The sequence below is a fragment of the Scyliorhinus torazame genome, chromosome 31 (genome assembly GCF_047496885.1).
Source record: "Scyliorhinus torazame isolate Kashiwa2021f chromosome 31, sScyTor2.1, whole genome shotgun sequence".
In the NCBI taxonomy this organism is placed as follows: domain Eukaryota; kingdom Metazoa; phylum Chordata; class Chondrichthyes; order Carcharhiniformes; family Scyliorhinidae; genus Scyliorhinus; species Scyliorhinus torazame.
In genome coordinates, this window is record NC_092737.1 from 18,913,848 (window position 1) to 18,927,328 (window position 13,481).

A 13,481-nucleotide genomic window follows, 5' to 3' on the forward strand; every position below is an offset into this window, starting at 1 on the left:
GAATTCCAGAGACAGCACGGTGGCACAGTGGTTAGCACAGTTGCTTCACAGTTCCAGGGTCCCAGGTTCGATTCCCGGCTTGGGTCACTGTCTGTGCGGAGTCTGCACGTCCTCCCCGTGTGTGCGTGGGTTTCCTCCGGGTGCTCCGGTTTCCTCCCACAGTCCAAAGATGTGCAGTTTAGGCCAGGCTAAATTGTGCCGAGGCGTGGTTTCGTGGATAGGGTGGGGGACTAGGCCGGGTGCTCTATCAGAGGGTCAGGAGAGACCCAATAGGCTGAAGGGCCTCCTTCTGCAGTGCCGGGATTCTACAATGCCCCGTATCTATAGTTGAGACGAAAACAATTTAATACTGAAGCAGGAGGAACAAATTAGAGAGAGAAGGGTCGGATGATGGGGTTGGGGGTTGGGGGTTGGGGGGGGGCGAGTAGATAGGGGACGTGGGGGGGGGTATAATAAATCACCCCCACTAGATCCTGTTTCCGCCCTGTCGGTGCTATGTAAACAGGTCACGCTGCAATTGCAGCCTCCGCCAAGGGTGGTGCCATAGCACCCTCCCCCTTCCAGCCTCAACATTGTCCTCTCAACCTTTCCTGCGGGGGGGGCCGGGGGCAGGGGGGGGGGGGGACACCTGCCTCCCCCCTCAAGGTCACGGGCCCACCCCCACCCTGACATCACCCTTGGCGACCACCCTTGACATCCCCCCCCCGCCCCCCACCTCCAGACCTTTTCCGCCTGACACTTCAGATTCGGGTTAAGTTAGTCGAGGGCGGCTCGAGTGACGAGAGGAGCCCCCCCCCCCCCCCCCGCCCTTTTCGAGCCGCAGGTCCCCTGACGCCCGGGGCAGAGATCTCGGATGACAAACCACCTCGGGAATGGAGAGGAGTTGACGATCCACGGGCCTGTTGTTTCGCGAGTCCCCGGCAGCTGTGTCCGGGATATCTATTACAGGCTGTGTCCGGGGGCGCATACCCAGCTGTCTTCAGGGCCGCAACCACCATCCCCCCCCCCCCCCCCCCCCCTTCCCCCCCCCCCCCTCCCCCCACCTCCGACACTTGACTGACTGGGAACAGCTGAGGCCTAGAAATCACAGGCAGACCACAGAGACTCCACCCCAACCTCAAACCCAGGCTCACAGGCCCAGATATCGCCCGAGAGCGGGGCCCCCTTTCCTATTGGGCTATTGGCGTTCCAGAAGTGTCTCATCCCATTTTGTAAGGGGTGGTTGGGGGGGGGGGGGGGGGGGTGGTTTGGGGCGATGTCGCCAATCGGATTTCAGTCCCCCTCCCCACCCCCCCCTCGCAGATTTGTACACAAGCCCCACATTTGACTGCCGGCTGGGAGCCCTGACAGTGTCGGACAGCTGCTCGGCCGCGTGGGCCGTCACCGACCCACTCCACCTCCCCCGCCCCGGGGCTGTGTGGGCGGGGATGAGCAACCTCGACAGGGACACCTGCCCGATATTGACCCCGCTCCCCAGGGCCACGGACAGCTGGGCTCGCTTCACCATGTGGCTCACTATTGGGGCAGTATAGAGGGAGCTTTACCCTGTATCTAACCCCGTGTAGTACCTGTCCTGGGAGTGTTTGATGGGGACAGTGTAGAGGGAGCTTTACTCTGTATCTAACCCCGTGCTGTACCTGTCCTGGGAGTGTTTGATGGGGACAGTGTAGAGGGAGCTTTACTCTGTATCTAACCCCGTGCTGTACCTGTCCTGGGAGTGTTTGATGGGGACAGTGTAGTGGGAGCTTTACTCTGTATCTAACCCCGTGCTGTACCTGTCCTGGGAGTGTTTGATGGGGACAGTGTAGAGGGAGCTTTACTCTGTATCTAACCCCGTGCTGTACCTGTCCTGGGAGTGTTTGATGGGGGCAGTGTAGAGGGAGCTTTACTCTGTATCTAACCCCGTGCTGTACCTGTCCTGGGAGTGTTTGATGGGGACAGTGTAGAGGGAGCTTTACTCTGTATCTAACCCCGTGCTGTACCTGTCCTGGGAGTGTTTGATGGGGACAGTGTAGAGGGAGCTTTACTTTGTATCTACCCAGTGCTGCATCTGTCCTGGGAGTGTTTGATGGGGAGAGTGTCGAGGGAGCTTTACTCTGTATCTAACCCCATGCTGTACCTGTCCTGGGAGTGTTTGATGGGGACAGTGTAGAGGGAGCTTTACTCTGTATCTAAGCCCGTGCTGCACCTGTCCTGGGAGTGTTTGATGGGGACAGTGTAGAGGGAGCTTTACTCTGTATCTAACCCCATGCTGTACCTGCCTGGGAGTGTTTGATGGGGACAGTGTAGATGGAGCTTTAGTCTGTATCTAACCCCGTGCTGTACCTGTCCTGGGAGTGTTTGATGGGGACAGTGAGGAGGGAGCTTTACTTTGTATCTACCCCGTGCTGTATCTGTCCTGGGAGTGTTTGATGGGGACAGTGTAGAGGGAGCTTTACTTTGTATCTACCCCGTGCTGTATCTGTCCTGGGAGTGTTTGATGGGGACAGTGTAGAGGGAGCTTTACTCCGTATCTAACCCTGTGCTGTACCTGCCTGGGAGTGTTTGATGGGGGACAGTGTAGAAGGAGCTTTACTTTGTATCTACCCCGTGCTGTATCTGTCCTGGGAGTGTTTGATGGGGACAGTGTAGAGGGAGCTTTACTTTGTATCTACCCCGTGCTGTATCTGTCCTGGGAGTGTTTGATGGGGACAGTGTAGAGGGAGCTTTACTTTGTATCTACCCCGTGCTGTATCTGTCCTGGGAGTGTTTGATGGGGGACAGTGTAGAAGGAGCTTCACTCTGTATCTAACCCCGTGATGTACCTGTCCTGGGAGTGTTTGATGGGAACAGTGTAGAGGGAGCTTTACTTTGTATCTACCCCGTGCTGTATCTGTCCTGGGAGTGTTTGATGGGGGACAGTGTAGAAGGAGCTTCACTCTGTATCTAACCCCGTGCTGTACCTGTCCTGGGAGTGTTTGATGGGAACAGTGTAGAGGGAGCTTTACTTTGTATCTACCCCGTGCTGTATCTGTCCTGGGAGTGTTTGATGGGGGACAGTGTAGAAGGAGCTTCACTCTGTATCTAACCCCGTGCTGTACCTGTCCTGGGAGTGTTTGATGGGGACAGTGTAGAGGGAGCTTTACTCCGTATCTAACCCTGTGCTGTACCTGCCTGGGAGTGTTTGATGGGGACAGTGCAGAGGGAGCTTTAGTCTGTATCTCACCTCGTGCTGTACCTGTCCTGGGAGTGTTTGATGGGAACAGTGTAGAGGGAGCTTTACTTTGTATCTACCCCGTGCTGTATCTGTCCTGGGAGTGTTTGATGGGGGACAGTGTAGAAGGAGCTTCACTCTGTATCTAACCCCGTGCTGTACCTGTCCTGGGAGTGTTTGATGGGGACAGTGTAGAGGGAGCTTTACTCCGTATCTAACCCTGTGCTGTACCTGCCTGGGAGTGTTTGATGGGGACAGTGTAGAGGGAGCTTTACTTTGTATCTACCCCGTGCTGTATCTGTCCTGGGAGTGTTTGATGGGGACAGTGTAGAGGGAGCTTTACTCTGTATCTAACCCCGTGCTGTACCTGTCCTGGGAGTGTTTGATGTGGACAGTGTAGAGGGAGCTTTACTCTGTATCTACCCCGTGCTGTACCTGTCCTGGGAGTGTTTGATGGGGACAGTGCAGAGGGAGCTTTACTCTGTATCTAACCCCGTGCTGTACCTGCCTGGGAGTGTTTGATGGGGACAGTGCAGAGGGAGCTTTACTCTGTATCTCACCCCGTGCTGTACCTGTCCTGGGAGTGTTTGATGGGGACAGTGTAGAGGGAGCTTTACTCTGTATCTACCCCGTGCTGTATCTGTCCTGGGAGTGTTTGATGGGGACAGTGTAGAGGGAGCTTTACTCTGTATCTAACCCTGTGCTGTACCTGTCCTGGGAGTGTGTGATGGGGACAGTGTAGAGGGAGGTTTACTCTGTATCTAACCCTGTGCTGTACCTGTCCTGGGAGTGGTTGATGGGGACAGTGCAGAGGGAGCTTTACTCTGTATCTAACCCCGTGCTGTACCTGTCCTGGGAGTGTTTGAATGGGACAGTGTACAGGGAGCTTTACTCTGTATCTAACCCCGTGCTGTATCTGTCTTGGGAGTGTTTGATGTGGACAGTGTAGAGGGAGCTTTACTCTGTATCTACCCCGTGCTGTCCCTGTCCTGGGAGTGTTTGATGGGGACAGTGTCGAGGGAGCTTTACTCTGTATCTAACACAATGCTGTACATGTCCTGGGAGTGTTTGATGGGAGCAGTGTAGAGGGAGCTTAACTCTGTATCTAACCCTGTGCTGTACCTGTCCGGGGAGTGTTTGATGGGGACAGTGTAGAGGGAGCTTTACTCTGTATCTAACCCCATGCTGTACCTGTCCTGGGAGTGTTTGATGGGGACAGTGTAGAGGGAGCTTTACTCTGTATCTAACCCTGTGCTGTACCTGTCCTGGGAGTGTGTGATGGGGACAGTGTAGAGGGAGGTTTACTCTGTATCTAACCCTGTGCTGTACCTGTCCTGGGAGTGGTTGATGGGGACAGTGCAGAGGGAGCTTTACTCTGTATCTAACCCCGTGCTGTACCTGTCCTGGGAGTGTTTGAATGGGACAGTGTACAGGGAGCTTTACTCTGTATCTAACCCCGTGCTGTACCTGTCCTGGGAGTGTTGGATGGAGACAGTGTAGAGGGAGCTTTACTCTGTATCTAATCCCGTGTTGTACCTGTCCTGGGACTGTTTGATGGGGACAGTGTAGAGGGAGCTTTACTCTGTATCTAACCCCGTGCTGTACCTGTCCTGGGAATGTTTGATGGGGACAGTGTAGAGGGAGCTTGACTCTGTATCTAACCCCGTGCTGTACCTGTCCTGGGAGTGTTTGATGGGGACAGTGTAGAGGGAGCTTGACTCTGTATCTAACCCCGTGCTGTACCTGTCCTGGGAGTGTTTGATGGGGACAGTGTAGAGGGAGCTTTACTCTGTATCTAATCCCGTGCTGTACCTGTCCTGGGAGTGTTTGATGGGGACAGTGTAGAGGGAGCTTTACTCTGTATCTAACCCCGTGCTGTACCTGTCCTGGGAGTGTTTGATGGGGACAGTGTAGATGGAGCTTTACTCTGTATCTAACTCCGTGCTGTACCTGTCCTGGGAGTGTTTGATGGGGACAGTGTAGAGGGAGCTTGACTCTGTATCTAACCCCGTGCTATTGGCAATACAGAGACCAGAGGAATGGGCAAAAATGTGGCAGGTGCAATTTAACGTGGACAAGTGCGAGGTTTTCCATTTTCGTTGAAGGAATAATAAAGCAACTTATTATCTAACTGGAGAGAAACGTCACAGTGCTTAGGTGTCCATGTACATGAATGGCAGAGAGTTGGTACGCAGGTGCAGCAGGTAATGAGGGAGGCAAATGGAGTGTTGGCATCCGTTGCTAATGGAGGAGAGTATAAAAGTGGGGAAGTGTTGCTGCAACTGTACAGGGCATTGGCGAGACCCCATCTGGGGTACTGTGCACAGTTCTGGTCCCCTTACTTGAGGAAGGATGTTCATGCGTTAGAGGCGGTTCAGAGAAGGTTCACTCGATTGAGTCCAGGGATGAGGGTCTTGCCTTATGGAGGGGGAGATCGAGCTGGAGCTTAGAAGAATGAGAGGAGACCCAATTGAGGTGTCTAAGAGGGGATGGACAGGGCGGGCGTAGAGCAGATGTTTCCCTTTGTTGCACATTCTGGAACGAGAGGCCTTGGTTTTAGGCTGAGGGGGGGGGGGGGGTGGGTCCAGAATTAAAATGAGGAGGAATTACTTCACTCTGAGGGTGGGGAACCTGTGGAAAACTCCACCCCAGAGCGCAGTGGACATGGGGACACTAGGGTTTGAGGGGGAGATGGATTTGTCGCGGGATGACGTGTTACGGGGAGCGGGCTGGAAGGTAGAGATGAGGCCGGGATGATCGTATTGAATGGCGGAGTGGGTTCGAGGGGCTGAATGTGCTCCTCGTTGCTCACTTCCTACTCAATCCCTTCGTCCCAACGCGTGTACGTTCTGACGGCGTCGCCGCACGTCCTCACGGGGAAACTCGATGACGAAGAAGGTTGGCGGGATTGAACGAGAGGCGGAGGGCGGGACCGGACGGCACGGTGAGCTGGCGCAGACGCCCGGGCAACATCCAGAGAGGAGCGGCAACCAATCATCGACGAGACGCCGAGATGGACTTGGAGAGCGGCGAGGAAGGACAAAAGAACAAAAGAGATCAGGGAGCAGCCCGCCCGGGCGGGGTGGGGTCAGTGAGGATTGTCGAAGAAACTAGCCGAGGAAAGATTGAGATGATCTGGTCACCCGGGGTTGGTGGAAATGACCGCGGGGGGCACCCCCCCCCCCCCCCCCGGGGCCAGATCCCCCCCACCCCCCACCCCCCACAATCTTATGTGTTTCAATAAAAAGGCCTCTCATCCTTCGAAACTCCAATGGGCGTCGTCCAAAACTCCCCTCATGAGGTGAACCCCTTTCACCGCAGGAATAGGCCTTGTGGTCCTGCTCTGCACTGCCTCCCCCTGGAAGTATGTACCTCCTTCACCATGATGGCAGAAACCACGATCAGGGGATCGGGGAACCAGAAATCTCCCAGGCCGAGGGTCAAGCCGAGGTTGAGAGGTTGAGGGGCGCGGGTTGTTCCGGAAACAACGGAGCTGGAGCGACCCCCATCGGCCGTGGCCCGACTGTGGGCGGAAGAGGGCCGAGGGGGCCGCACGGCCCCCCCCTGTTCCGGGGCGGTCCGGAGACTCACCAGGCTAATCAGCTGGGAGAGGGTCATCCCCACCCTCACGGTCACCTTCTCGTCCGAGGTCCGCGCGGGACGCACGTTGGCGTTGTAGGTCTGGAACAGCCTGTTGAGGAGAATCTTCTCCGTCTCCGATCCTCTGGCGCCTGGGGGGTGGTGGGGGGAGGGGGGGGGGGGGTGAAAGTTCACAATTAAAACCCGGCCCTGGTTTCCACGGTAACCATGCGGTGGCGCCAGGGACACGAAGGCTGGTTGAGAGTTCCGCACTCGCCAGCCAACGCCCATCTCCGACAAGCCTGGATCTAAACCATCGCCCCTCGACGTTCGATGGCATCAGCATCGCTGAATCCCCCAATGTCAACGTCCTGGGGGCAGGGGGGCGGGGGGTTGGGGGGGGAGGGGGTCAGCATTGACCAGAAACTGAACTGGGCCCAGCCCTTCCTCGCCCTCCATCCCTCACCTCCCACTCCCTCTTTCCGGTACAAAGGCACTGCCTCGCAGGGGGTGCGGGGGGGGGGGGTGGGGGGGGGGGTCTTGGGACTAAAGGCAGACTCCTCCGCCGCTCCACTTGAGCGGACGTTGTTCAGGAGACGGAGCCAGCTATTTGACTGCAGTGGGCAGACCGCAGTCTTACGGGGCCCGGCCCAAGCAAGTGCAGGGGCTGTGGTTGGAGGCAGGGATCTCGGTGATTCCCCCCAGTTCCTTCAGATCAACACGAGGTTAGACGTGTGGGGTTGATGGCGGGGGGGGGGGGGGGCGGGTTTGGGGGGGGGGTGGGCAAGCTGGACCGGAGGGGCCTCCTGCTGGGCTGGAAGACTCGAAAACTCCAGCCCGCCTGCTCCCATGATGCAGAACCACTCGCTGGAACCCGTCCGGAGACGGGGAGCAGAGCAGAGAATTCGGAATTCTCAGCGGTTCCGACAGAGGTTGAGTCACCGTCTGGGCAATTTCACCACGTCACGCATTCCCAAATGATCCCAACTCCCAATGTACACACACACACACAGGACGCCATATCACTGGAGCCCCTCGACACTGCCGATCGTACGTGGGCCATCGGTGTCGCTGTTGGGTTTTTCCGTTAGATTAGCCGCCAGTTTAAAGTGACTTGTTCTGACTCCCTTCTGTTTAGTACCCAAGTTATTATTAGTACAGACTGCATTTTAGTCCTGGGAGGGGGTGACAAGCTGACGCATTGTGGAGACAGTGTGGCCCCAGCCATCTGTTCAAATCTGTACATCGCTTCACAAATTCAAGAGCAGCAATGAACCCAAATTTCAAATTCCAGCTACACTCACACACAAAACTCAGATACTTCATATATTCCCCACACCCCTCACTGTAACACTGAAATACCCCACACCCCTCACTGTAACACTGATATACACCACACCCCTCACTGTAACACTGATATACCCACACCCCTCACTGTAACACTGATATACCCCACACCCCTCACTGTAACACACTTATATACCCCACACCCCTCACTGTAACACTCTGATATACCCCACACACCTCACTGTAACACTGATATACACCACACCCCTCACTGTAACACTCTGATATACCCCACACCCCTCACTGTAACACTCTGATATACCCCACACCCCTCACTGTAACACTCTGATATACCCCACACACCTCACTGTAACACTGATATACACCACACCCCTCACTGTAACACTCTGATATACCCCACACCCCTCACTGTAACACTGATATACCCCACACCCCTCACTGTAACACTCTGATATACCCCACACCCCTCACTGTAACACTGATATACACCACACCCCTCACTGTAACACTCTGATATACCCCACACCCCTCACTGTAACACTGATATACCCCACACCACTCACTGTAACAGTCTGATATACCCCACACCCCTCACTGTAACACTCTGATATACCCCACACTCCTCACTGTAACACTGAAATACCCCACACCCCTCACTGTAACACTGATATACACCACACCCCTCACTGTAACACTCTGATATACCCCACACCCCTCACTGTAACACTCTGATATACCCCACACCCCTCACTGTAACACTGATATACCCCACACCGCTCACTGTAACACTCTGATATACCCCACACCCCTCACTGTAACACTGATATACCCCACACAACACTCACTGTAACACTCTGATATACCCCACACCCCTCACTGTAACACTCTGATATACCCCACACCCCTCACTGTAACACTGATATACACCACACCCCTCACTGTAACACTGATATACCCCACACCCCTCACGGTAACACACTGATATATCCCACACCCATCACTGTAACACTCTCTGATATACGCCACACCCCTCACTGTAACACTCTGATATACCGCACACCCCTCACTGTAACACTGATATACCCCACACCCCTCACTGTAACACTCTGATATACCCCACACCCCTCACTGTAACACTCTGATATACCCCACACCCCTCACTGTAACACTCTAATATACCCCACACCCCTCACTGTAACACTCTGATATACCCCACACCCCTCACTGTAACACTCTGATATACCCCACACCCCTCACTGTCACACTCTGATATACCCCACACCCCTCACTGTAACACTCTGATATACCCCACACCCCTCACTGTAACACTGATAGACCCCACACCCCTCACTGTAACACTCTGATATACCCCACACCCCTCACTGTAACACTCTGATATACCCCACACCCCTCACTGTAACACTGATATACACCACACCCCTCACTGTAACACTGAAATACCCCTCACTGTAACACTGATATACACCACACCCCTAACTGTAACACTCTGATATACCCCACACCCCTCACTGTAACACTGATATACACCACACCCCTCACTGTAACACTGATATACCCCACACCCGTCACTGTGACACTCTGATATACCCCACACCCCTCACTGTAACACACTGATATACCCCACACCCCTCACTGTAACACTGATATACCCCACACCCCTCACTGTAACATTCTGATATACCCCACAACCCACACTGTAACACTGATATACCCCACACCCCTCACTGTAACACTCTCTGATATACCCCACACACCTCACTGTAACACTCTGATATACCCCACACCCCTCACTGTAACACTCTCTGATATACCCCACACCCCTCACTGTAACACTCTGATATACCCCACACCCCTCACTGTAACACTGATATACCCCACACCACTCACTGTAACACTCTGATATACCCCACACCCCTCACTGTAACACTCTGATATACCCCACAGCCCTCACTGTAACACTGAAATACCCCACACCCCTCACTGTAACACTCTGATATACCCCACACCCCTCACTGTAACACTCTGATATACCCCACACCGCTCACTGTAACACTCTGATATACCCCACACCCCTCACTGTAACACACTGATATACCTCACACCCCTCACTGTCACACTCTGATATATCCCACACCCCTCACTGTAACACTCTGATATACCCCACACCCATCACTGTAACACTCTGATATACCCCACACCCCTCACTGTAACACAATGATATACCACACACCCCTCACTGTAACACTCTCTGATATACCCCACACCCCTCACTGTAACACACTGATATATCACACACCCATCACTGTAACACTCTCTGATATACGCCACACCCCTCACTGTAACACTCTGATATACCGCACACCCCTCACTGTAACACTGATATACCCCACACACCTCACTGTAACACTCTGATATATCCCACACCCCTCACTGGAACACTCTGATATACCCCACACCCCTCACTGTAACACTCTGATATACCCCACACCCCTCACTGTAACACTCTGATATACCCCACACCCCTCACTGTAACACTCTGATATAACCCACACCCCTCACTGTAACACTCTCTGAGATATCCCACACGCCTCACTGTCACACTCTGAAATACCCCACACCCCTCACTGTAACACTGATATACCCCACACCCCTCACTGCAACACTCTGATATACCGCACACCCCTCACTGTAACACTCTGATATATCCCACACCCCTCACTGTAACACCCTGATATACCCCACACCCCTCACTGTAACACTGATATACCCCACACCCCTCACAGGAACACTCTGATATGCCCCACACCACTCACTGTCACACTCTCTGATATACCCCACACCCCTCACTGTAACACTCTGATATACCCCACACCCCTCACTGTAAAACTCTGATATACCCCACACCCCTCACTGTAACACTCTGATATACCCAACACTCCACACTGTAACACTGATATCCCCCACACCCCTCACTGTAACACTGATATACCCCACACCCCTCACTGTAACACTCTGATATACCCCACACCCCTCACTGTAAAACGGATATACCCCAAACACCTCACTGTAACACTGATATACCCCACACCCTTCACTGTAACACTGATATACCCCACACCCCTCACTGTAACACTGATATACCCCACACCCCTCACTGTAACACTGATATACCCAACACCCCTCACTGTAACACTCTCTGATATACCCCACACCCCTCACTGTAACACTCTGATATACCCCACACCCCTCACTGTAACACTCTGATATACCCCACACCCCTCACTGTAACACTCTGATATAACCCACACCCCTCACTGTAACACTCTCTGAGATATCCCACACGCCTCACTGTCACACTCTGAAATACCCCACACCCCTCACTGTAACACTGATATACCCCACACCCCTCACTGCAACACTCTGATATACCGCACACCCCTCACTGTAACACTCTGATATATCCGACACCCCTCACTGTAACACCCTGATATACCCCACACCCCTCACTGTAACACTGATATACCCCACACCCCTCACAGGAACACTCTGATATGCCCCACACCACTCACTGTCACACTCTCTGATATACCCCACACCCCTCACTGTAACACTCTGATATACCCCACACCCCTCACTGTAAAACTCTGATATACCCCACACCCCTCACTGTAACACTCTGATATACCCAACACTCCACACTGTAACACTGATATCCCCCACACCCCTCACTGTAACACTGATATACCCCACACCCCTCACTGTAACACTCTGATATACCCCACACCCCTCACTGTAAAACGGATATACCCCAAACACCTCACTGTAACACTGATATACCCCACACCCTTCACTGTAACACTGATATACCCCACACCCCTCACTGTAACACTGATATACCCCACACCCCTCACTGTAACACTGATATACCCAACACCCCTCACTGTAACACTCTGATATACCCCACACCCCTCACTGTAACACTCTGATATACCCCACACCCCTCACTGTAACACTCTGATATACCCCACACCCCTCACTGTAACACTCTGATATACCCCACACCCCTCACTGTAACACTCTGATATACCCCTCACTTAACACTCTGATATACCCCACATCCCTCACTGTAACACTCTGATATACCCCACACCCCTCACTGTAACACTCTCTGATATAGCACACACCCCTCACTGTAACACTCTGATATACCCCACACCCCTCACTGTAACACTCTGATATACCCCACACCCCTCACTGTAACACTCTGATATACCCCACGCTCCTCACTGTAACACTCTGATATACCCCACACCCCTCACTGTAACACAGATATACCCCACACCCCTCACTGTAACACTGATATACCCCACACCACTCACTGTAACACTCTGATATATCCCACACCCCTCACTGTAACACTCTGATATACCCCACAGCCCTCACTGTAACACTGAAATACCCCACACCCCTCACTGTAACACTCTGATATACCCCACACCCCTCACTGTAACACTCTGATATACCCCACACCGCTCACTGTAACACTCTGATATACCCCACACCCCTCACTGTAACACTCTGATATACCCCACACCCCTCACTGTAACACTGATATACACCACACCCCTCACTGTAACACTGAAATACCCCTCACTGTAACACTGATATACACCACACCCCTAACTGTAACACTCTGATATACCCCACACCCCTCACTGTAACACTGATATACACCACACCCCTCACTGTAACACTGATATACCCCACACCCCTCACTGTGACACTCTGATATACCCCACACCCCTCACTGTAACACACTGATATACCCCACACCCCTCACTGTAACACTGATATACCCCACACCCCTCACTGTAACATTCTGATATACCCCACAACCCACACTGTAACACTGATATACCCCACACCCCTCACTGTAACACTCTCTGATATACCCCACACACCTCACTGTAACACTCTGATATACCCCACACCCCTCACTGTAACACTCTCTGATATACCCCACACCCCTCACTGTAACACTCTGATATACCCCACACCCCTCACTGTAACACTGATATACCCCACACCACTCACTGTAACACTCTGATATACCCCACACCCCTCACTGTAACACTCTGATATACCCCACAGCCCTCACTGTAACACTGAAATACCCCACACCCCTCACTGTAACACTCTGATATACCCCACACCCCTCACTGTAACACTCTGATATACCCCACACCGCTCACTGTAACACTCTGATATACCCCACACCCCTCACTGTAACACACTGATATACCTCACACCCCTCACTGTCACACTCTGATATATCCCACACCCCTCACTGTAACACTCTGATATACCCCACACCCATCAC